The sequence below is a fragment of the Otolemur garnettii genome, unplaced genomic scaffold (assembly GCF_000181295.1).
Source record: "Otolemur garnettii isolate 467f Iridium unplaced genomic scaffold, OtoGar3 scaffold00107, whole genome shotgun sequence".
NCBI lineage: Eukaryota > Metazoa > Chordata > Mammalia > Primates > Galagidae > Otolemur > Otolemur garnettii.
Window position 1 is genome coordinate 2340495 of NW_003852502.1, and position 8072 is coordinate 2348566.

An 8072-nucleotide genomic window follows, 5' to 3' on the forward strand; every position below is an offset into this window, starting at 1 on the left:
GTGCAGCCTTCCCCTCCCAACTTTGGCCAGCTGCAGAGATATGGAGATCCCTCTCCCAGGATACAACCCGTGCTTCTCCAAGGCATGATAAGAGTTACAGAACCACATACATTTTTTCCTATAAGATTCCCCAGCAAACTACTTTATCTGGCCCCAAGTGTGCTGCCTATGGAGTTAGTTCCACACCTGCCTTAACACTCTGGCTTCCCCCTGGGAGCTCCTGCGCACCTGTGCTAGCCTCCCACACCAATCTCTGCATCATCATCTGGGTACTCCTTGGGTGGTCTATTAGGCTATCAGCCCCCTTTGGGCGGGCATCTCATCTTCCTTACATCCAGAGAGCCTTGAATGGTGGTAGAATCTGCTCAGTCAATACTACTGAATGGTCAGAAATCACGGGCAGAAGGTCCATGAAATGTTAGCTTGGGCACATCCTTTATAACCTTACAAGTTTCTCGCATCTACTTTTTAATGGGATTTTATCTTGCTTTTAAAGTCAACTCTAATATAAAGGCAGGACTACTCTTGAAGATGACACACTGCAGGCAGGACCAGTGATATGCTGGCAAGTGTTATTGACATAGCTGATTTTAAGCCACTACCAAGTCGTCACTGTGCACGGCACTGGGAAGAGGTGTCCAGTGGCACACCCTTCCATACTATTTCCATTGTATAGCTACAATGTAGGAAAATTACCTTGAGAGTTTATAGTACAATGTAGCAAAAAAGTTAGGAAGTGGTAGGATATGAATATTTATTACTTTTGTTTTAATATAATACATTTAATCATAAGTTTAATATATTTTAAGTAATAGTGCTGGGTAACAAATGGCTTGCACAATTTCTGAGAATTTATTAATTTCCTCTTATGATCCTGTAGGAGCTGACTCCTCACATCACTGGATAGATTCTTCTTCTCAACCTGCCCTCAGTACGCAACCCCTTCCCCACCAGCCCGGCCCCCTCGGGGACCACTGCAGCCACTTCCCCACCAGCATTCTCAACCAGGCACATACGACATTTGATCAAAACAATGGTTGTTTGGTTAATAGCAAAGAAGCGCAAAGGTTTGTGAGAAAGGGCACATTGGCCAGGAAAAAGGTTGGGAGACTAATTAACTCTTCAGAACCTGCAGCCTTTTACCAACTATCTTGCGTTCCAAGTGAGTGACCCGCTTCGACTTAACATTTTATATATGGAATCAGAGGCTGTTTCTTGCCTTACCAGCTCCGCAGTAAAGCCAGCGTTCATGTTCTGTCTTGTTGGCCTCCTTCTCAACCTTCTTAATTGCATGAACTTTTGAAATTGCACTTCATGCCAAATTGACTCTTGACTTTCGGATGAAAGGTGATGATTCCAGCAACACGGGTCCATGCCTCCCACCCCTACCACATCACACCACACACACCAAATTTGCTCTGCTTTTTTTGTTTTAACCACTGCAAAATACTTCTACGGGGCCTTGATATTGTGGTTATCTTATGCATGTATCAAATATTTTCACTGCCTCTTTATTTTTTTTGCCTGATGTATCGTCTTTATTTTTATTTTTTTCCTTTTTTTTTAAATTAAATCACAGCAGTGTACATTAATACTATCATGGGGTACAGTGTACTGTTTCTGTATACAATTTGAAATACTTTCATCCAACTGGTCAACATAACCTTCATGTCTTTTTCTTAGTTACTGTGTTAAGACATTTACACTCCACAATTAGAGAGATTCACATGTACCCTTGTAGGATGCCCCATAGCCGTGATCCCACCAATCACCCACATTGCCTGTTTCTATGTGAGCTTTAGACTGCCTACTCTTAATGGGCAGTGCTCAAAATCATACCCAGTTAGGTTTTTGCTCTGTTTGTTTTGAATCTCACTCAGTGGAGAATCATGCCCACCTTGCTGAGCGTCTTTTTGTAGCTTCAGGACTGGGGCTATTCGTGATGAGTTAGTTGTAATCATAGGGTAGCGTCATACATGTGAGGAGCGGCACATGGAATGACCCCTGTGTCTTAGACTACGATTCCTCTTTAGAGGGTGAGGACAATGACGATCACATCACGGCATTGTCCCTATGTCTTAGACTACAATTCCTCTTTAGAGTGTGACAACAATGATGACGATCACACCCTCACTCATGGCATTGTCCCTGTGTCTTATCACACTATTCACGGCCTACGACCTACAGAGAAATCGCACTAGACATACTCTCAATATCCACAATCAGCATACCTTTCTTGTACGTCTTCTAAGGTATAGACACCTGGTACAAAAATAAATTCCAGCTATTTTTTTTTTTTTTACATTAAGAGAAATGAAAGCATTTTTTGGTTGCTTTATCCTTGAAGAAAGAAACAACCATTACATTTTATTTCTAAATGTTTAATTCATGGCCACGATCCCCGTCATCTGGACTACAGATGGCAGGCACACTTTCTGAAACTCTATTTCTGAGTAAACAGCCTTTTCTTGCACAGCTCTGCGGAGGGAACATACAGTATTTATATTCCTCTCAGTTCCTCTCTGCATCTCGCCCAAGTTCACAAGCATATTTGGGACGCAACTGGTGCTCTATAGAGCATGTGCATTTCCTCAGATTCGGTTAAGAAAGACTAAAGTAGGAGAGAGGGAAGCCCTTTGCAGAGAGATTCTTTTGGCTAGGTTGCTTTTTTAAAACGAATTTACATATAGCTTACTCAGTCTTTTTCTAAAGGAACACTTACTTCCATTCCTGTTTTCTCTGTTCATAAATATCTGATCAGATCTACTCGGCTTAATTAACAGCTAACAAATGGAGTTTGCTGCCTTAGGGGATGAGACACTGCAAGGCGAGAGTCCTGAGTTGTCTGGCAAAGCTCCAGAAGTGTTAATCAGAGCTTGAACCGAGAAACAGAACAGACCCGAAAGCTAATGATGGGAGCAGGGACTGAGAGAGAGGGGAAGAGGCCCCTCTGTCCTCCACACCTGAAAGGCTGGCTTGAGGCACGATATTTAACATCTACAGAGATGAGCTCAGATCCAGTCATTCAAAAATCAGACCAGGCAGATATTAGTAAAGCCATTTACTGGAATTTCTGGAAACAATACAGTACAAACCATGTAAACAAAATTTTAAAACAAAAGGTAGATAAAAAGAAGATTATGGAAACAATTGCATTAATGAATTTACTGGACTTACAGTAGTTTGTACCTATCTGCAGCGTGACTACTACAGTTCCATTCTGAGGTTTGCTGCTAATAATGCTGATTTCTGGGCTGCAGGACGAGTGAAGCAAAGGCTGCTGGGAGTCCTACTGAACTGCCTGTGTGCTTTTATAAAGCAATTACATATTTCATCCAGCTGATCCAAGTCGGACAGCAACACTGGAAGCTGGAAATATTTTTAACGGTTAATTACAGATTGTGATCTGTGTTTTATGTCCTTCTCTCTATTTCTTTATCTTAGGACGATTTGATATTTGACAAGGATCAACTGTAGGGGAAAAGAATGTATCATTAGAGAGAGATGGCACCACTTAAATTATCGCTGGCAACAAACAGTTCAATATGGCTCCATGATAACATTTTGCACACGTCAGCTTCCCAAAGCATTGCTGTTAGAGAGTTCAAGTTTGGTTTCTCATTTAGGGATTACTACAAACCTGGCTTCATTTATCCTACAACATCTATTTACTAAACTCCTGTCCTAGGACGTGCATAATATGATGTTATATCTGACTCACTAAAATAACAAACACGAAACTTTGAACGGAAATGGAAAATGAATGTAAAGATACAAATTATACTTGGCAATTTTGCAAAGAACTGGTTGTATGACCTAGAGGAAATCTGTTCCTCTGTTTCCTCATCTCTAAAATGAGGATATGAACATGCCTGTCTCATAGAGTTGATGTGAAGATTAAACAACCCTGGCAAAGTGCCTGCTACATAATAAATGCTATAAATATGTGCACAACTGTAGTTCATTATTAAATAATTAAATCATAATTCTATAATTAGCTAACTGTTTTTTTCCCAGGTACCCCAGGCATGAACCAGGTGTAAGGACAGATCAAATGCCAAGCTGGGATAAACAAGGGGGTGCTTGTATCTGGCCGATATGAGGGGGACACGCCAACCAGTGCCACTCCACCCAGGTCTGGGACAAATTAGCTAATTATTAAGAATTAACAAGTACTAAATTATATAATTGAATTATAAATTTTATCTGATATTTCTTCCTTATATCTTACCAACAGCAATATGTCAAGAGTATTCAGTAAACTGCAGTTCACTATGATGTGTCTTGCTGGTGGTTGTCAGAAGCAAATTTACTGCAAAACTAATGAAGTCTCAAAGCTCCTCACTTTCTGAGACCATTTCCAAGGGCCTGAGAAGGACCTGGAAATATGTCCACGTAATCTTGTTTTTGTAAAATTTGCCAAAGTCAGACATTTTCACCAGCTGAGACAACCGCCTCTCTCTATCTCAATTTCTCCTTTGTCATACTGCCCTTGGGGGTCAGTGGCTTTACAATGGTGTGGGTTTGAGCTGATACTGACCAGGAGGGCTGATCTGCAGAACCCCGATTGTTGGCTTAATGGCTCACATTCACGGCTAGCAGTCAATTGGGTTGTACACGTGCAGGAACGGCTTTCAGGAATAATGTTATTATCCACAGTGACGACTCTCCCCATACAGAATGCCAAGCACAGGTCAGAGGTTATGTTGCAGCCTGAGCACCCACTATCTGTGCAGCCCTGGAAGTACAAGGTTGTGCAGGAGAAATAAATTTCAGATCACAGACCTGAAGCTAGTCTGCTGACATTTCTTCCAATTATCAGACGTGCAAAATTGGAATATTTAGCTCTCCCCAACACCTAGTCAAAATGATAGTTCTAACAGAGATAAAATAAATAATTCAGATTATACAATTTTAATACTCCATGCATTCTTCTTTTTTTCTGATGAAAATGTGTAAGAATCCTGTGTTTATAAAGCAAAACTCTAACAGTACCACACGCGCCCAGAATGTTTGTGTATGAAGTTTTATGTATCCCAACGTATGGGATCATAGTTTAGTCTGTCCAACACATTTTTATCTGAACAGTAGTTCCAGATTAAACAATAGACAATATTGACACTAACGTAGCAAAAATAAATGATGCAGCAAAATTACACCCAAATTAACCCAAATGTAGTAAAATGTCCTGAACAGTGTTCTCATGATAAAAATCCCAACATTTATACATCAATAACTTGATGCGTGTACCATAGAAGTAATATGGTTGCTAATTTACATGGCTCTATCACACATAGGAGCAATGTTTTTCTTTTTTGAGACAGAGTCTCACTATGTTACCCTCAGTAGAGTGCTGTAGTGTCACAGCTCACAGCAACCTCAAACTTTTGGGCTTAAGCAACTCTCTTGCCTCAGCCTCCCAAGTAGCTGGAACAACAGGTGCCTCCAAAAACACCAACCCATTTTTGACTGCAGTAGTTGTCATTGTTGTTTAGAAGGCCTGGGCCAGATTCCAACCTGCCAGCCCCGGTGTATGTGGCTGGTGCCCTGACCACCGAGCTACAGACACCGAACCCATAGGAGCAATTTTTAAAAATGCATTTGAACTGCACTTTTGCATACCTTAAATTCAGATTAATGTTATAAATATTTTTAATTATTTGAATATATCAATATTTTTTTTTAAATGGAAAAAACATACCTACAGAAAAGTATTCTAGGAGAAAGAAGACTTGTAGAAGCTTCAAAGGTAATAAAAATGATATCCGAAAAGATAAGTATGTTTATGAGAATCAGGACACTTTCAAAAGGAAAACAAAGAGAAAGAAGGAAAAGGAAAACAAGAAGAAAAACATTTTAAGTTTAAAAGAACGCTGCAGGGCAGCACCTGTGGCTCAAGGAGCAGGGCGCCTCCCCCATATGCTGGAGGTGGCGGGTTCAAACCCAGCCCCTGCCAAAAACTGCAACAACAACAAAAAAACATTACAGCATCTCCATTTTGTTAGCTGACTTTGTTAGGGACCCTGTTTTCTTTCATTATGTTTAGTTATAAAAGGCAATAATTTTATTCCACATTGTTAAAAGAATAATAGTTTCTCTTTCCAAGATTGCAATCCTAATAATATATATGAAGAACTAAACAGAATTTAAAATAAATAAACAGAGGAGTTACAAATAGATGTTGCAAAAAACAAACTTGGAAATAGTTAGATTATTGTGAGATCCTGCCTGGGCTACACCAGCACTAAAAGTTGCATCCGTTGTAACTATTTTCAATGAGACAGACACAGTTTACGTGAGATGAGGGGTCAGGCTACATGACTACAGGGGAGTTGTTTAAAGTTACAAAGACTGCACAGAGTATAGGGACACTGCGCTTGCTTGCAGCCGAGTTGTCCCTCAGTATCCTTGGGAGATTGGCTCTACAACCCCCGTGGATGCCCAAATCCATGGCTGCTCAAGTCCCTGATACAAAATGATGCAGTATTTGCATATGTATACTTTAAATCATTTCTAGATTGTTTATAATACCCGATATGATGTACATGTCATGTAAATAATTGTTTTTGTTTAGGGAGTGATGACAAGGTGAAGGTCCAGACATGGTTAGTATGGAAACCTCTTGTGAGTAGTTTGGAATTTTTTTCCAAATGAAAATAATCTGTGATTTTCTTTAACCAGGGAAATCTGCTCCAGGCAATTGAAACCTGCCCTCAGGAACTATTTGCCATGAGTTGTATGAAGACACCACACTCAGGCGAGATGAGGACCACGTGAACCCTTCAAACACGAGAATATGGAGTGCCTTTCTTTCCTTCCTTTCATCAGATTAAAAGCTGCCTCTCAGGATGAGGAGTTATTTATCACTTTGTTACTTTGCAACAGTTTTTCTTTTTTAAAAAAAGACTTTAATTTTTAGAGCAATTTTAAGTTCACAGCAAAACTGAGCAGAAGACACAGATTTCTGAGACTCCTATGTAAGCACGGTTTCTCCATTCGAAACCCCCCACCAGAGTGGCAGGTTGGTTACAGCTGATGGACCTACATTGGAGTCTAATTATCACCCAAAGTCCACAGGTTTTTTTTAGGGCTCTGTGGGTTTGGACAAATTTCTAGCATGCACCCCTCCCTGCTCAGCCCATCATTCCTCCCTCCCCTCCACCTTTTGCCATCTCTGATCTTTTTACTGTTTCCATAGTTTTTCTTCATCATATAATGGGAGTCCTACAATATGTAGCCTTTTCTTTTCGGCTTTTCTCATTTATTAATATGCATTTAATATTCCTTTATGTCTTTTCTTGGCTTGAAAGCTCACTTTTCTTTATTGCTGAATAATAGTCCACTGTCTAGATGTCCATTTACTGAAGGACAGCGTGGTTGCTTCCGAGTCTGGGCATTTATAAATAAAGGTGGTGTAAACATCCATGAGCAGGTTTTGTGTGGACATAAGTTTTCAGCTTCTTTGAGTAAATATCAAAGAGTCTGATTGTTGGATCTTATGCTAAAAGTATCATTTTGTAAAAAAATGACAAGCTGGCCTCCACGCTGACACATTCATCATGTCCCTCCTCCTTGTTGACAGCATCTGTTGTTGGTGTTCTAGATTTTGGTCATTCTAATAGGTGTGCAGTAGTATTTCATCGTTGTTCTAATTGGCATCTTCCTGATGACACAATGGGAAGCATTTTCTTCCTGTTTATTAGTGAGACCTCTCTTCCTGATGTCTCTTCTTGAGCCCGTTTTTCAACTGGACTATTTGTTCATTTTTTTATTCCTGAGTTTTGAAATTTCTTTGTATACTTTGCATAATAGCTTTTTTAAATCCAATGCATCTTTTGCGAATAATTTCTTCCCATCTGTGGCTATCTTCCCATCCTTTTGATGGTGTATTTTGCAGGGCAGCAGCTTGTAACTTAAATGAAGCTCAGTTTAGCAATCCTTTCCTTCGTGGACTGAGCCTTTGGTGTCATATCTAAAAAGTCATTATCAAATCCAAAGTCATCTAGATTTTTTCCTACATTATCTTGTAGGAGTTGTACACTTTGTGTTTTACATGGAGGTCTAAGATTCAT

At 40.0% G+C, this 8072-nt stretch overlaps 1 non-coding gene across 1 annotated transcript; it reads right to left on the reverse strand.

Moving 5' to 3' along the window:
• Positions 1–4013: 4013 nt before the first annotated feature.
• LOC111727469 lies at positions 4014–4145 on the reverse strand. The gene has a single exon (XR_002775027.1). It is a non-coding gene; the product is annotated as a small nucleolar RNA SNORA48 (small nucleolar RNA).
• Between the last annotated feature and the right edge of the window lie 3927 nt (positions 4146–8072).